The sequence below is a fragment of the Lathyrus oleraceus genome, chromosome 5 (assembly GCF_024323335.1).
Source record: "Lathyrus oleraceus cultivar Zhongwan6 chromosome 5, CAAS_Psat_ZW6_1.0, whole genome shotgun sequence".
NCBI lineage: Eukaryota > Viridiplantae > Streptophyta > Magnoliopsida > Fabales > Fabaceae > Lathyrus > Lathyrus oleraceus.
In genome coordinates this window covers 144209714-144211344 of record NC_066583.1, presented here as the reverse complement: position 1 = coordinate 144211344, position 1631 = coordinate 144209714, and the positions used below count along the sequence as shown (strand labels likewise).

General features: G+C 35.7%; 1 long non-coding RNA gene across 1 annotated transcript; it reads left to right on the top strand.

The window, feature by feature from the left end:
* Positions 1-267: 267 nt before the first annotated feature.
* LOC127078781 (uncharacterized) lies at positions 268-1404 on the top strand. Its single transcript, XR_007787877.1, has 2 exons — positions 268-957; positions 1057-1404. It is a non-coding gene; the product is annotated as an uncharacterized LOC127078781 (long non-coding RNA).
* Positions 1405-1631: the final 227 nt, after the last annotated feature.

The window sequence follows — 1631 nt, the reverse complement described above, 5'->3', positions numbered from 1 at the left end:
ACGGTTAACTCTCATCCAAAAACGTTGGATTGATCCAACGAGATTCAGGCAGATCTCTTCAGGAGCGTTGGATTGTCATACTTAGTCAAGGTAATTGAAACTGAGGGCTTAGATTAAAAGTCAAAAAGGGGCATATGGTAAGCACGTCTGTAGGGAATGAGTCAAAGTCAGCTGATCACATGGCCATCAAGGGGCCACGTGTAGCTGACATGGCTCTCACCAGAGGGAGTATAAAACCCTCTTTCTCAGTTTTCCATTTTATTTTCCCATTTTCTTCTCTCTCTCTCTCTAGTCTCAGCTCTCTCTATTCTTTTCTCTCTACTCTCTCATCTCTCCCTAAACCACCACATATTCTAACTCCACCATAAAACCCAGGTTTCCAATTGAACTTTAACTGGAACCTTTAAACCTTCAACCAATGTTCATTCAATGATGAACACTAATCCATAACCCTATAATATTCACCGTCCCACTTAAAATCCTAGGAACCCCAGCAACTTCTGGGTAAACCCTAACACACCCAGAAAAACCCTAACCCTACAAACACATGAACCCTACTTATGAACCCTAACCCTAACACGAACCCAGAAAGAACCCTAACATGTGACCTTCATAACCTACCCGGATTCTTCATCATGTTCATCATGAACATGATGAACCTTCACCATCAACCTTCAACCCTAACCCTAAAATTCCGGAACTTTCCCAAATCAAACCTAATCACGATACCAACAATAGTGAATCAAAGATCTCATCCCCTCAACCCCAAATCAAACATCAAAAACAAACAAATCCAAACTAAGTTCTGAAACCCTAAATTCAATAAACTGAAACCTTAAATCCTATTCAACAACATAAACTAAAATAAAGCAACATCATTAAATGCAAGCAGTTAACAACAAACAATGAGTAAGGGAAAAATCCACAACCTATAGAGACGAGATTCTCTCTGGTAAGGTAAAGACCTTTTTAAATAATTTTTGTTTGTTTGTAATTCCTCTGAATCCTTCTTCTTCTTTGTTCTAATCCTTTATTCTTTTTTTCTGTGTATGTGAGGTCTGATTGGGAGCTTAAGCTCAAGAGACTTAGGGTTTTAATGAAAAACCCTAAGTATCAATATGACAAGAGCTTTGGTGTTTGGTGGTGGATCGTAGCAACAATTTAGGTTTTTAGGATTCTCTTTTTTTTCGTCCCCTTTTCAATTTTAATTTGAGGTTTTTATAGATAAATTATTAGGTTTAGAATATATGTTGATTGATTTAGATTAGGAATTTTAGGATTTTATTTTATCAGTTTTTTAGGGTTTCTGAAATGTTGTAAATGTAAATTTTTGTATCTGGTCCAATTTATCTTGTAAGCTTTGATTCAAATGTATATGGATTCAAATTTGGAAATTTTTTATTACCAATTTGTTATTATTGTTCAATTTGATCCATTTTCAGGAATCGTGTGCTTAGGGCTTGGGATGAATCTATTCAATCTTTTGACATAATACCTTGGACCCCTTAGACTCAAAGACCCGACCCAAAGACTAAAATGGACTCACTAAAGCCCACTCTTAATACAAACTCCTAACTAACAATAACAAAAATGCTAAATACATCCTACTAATAAAATGTTCAACTTTAATA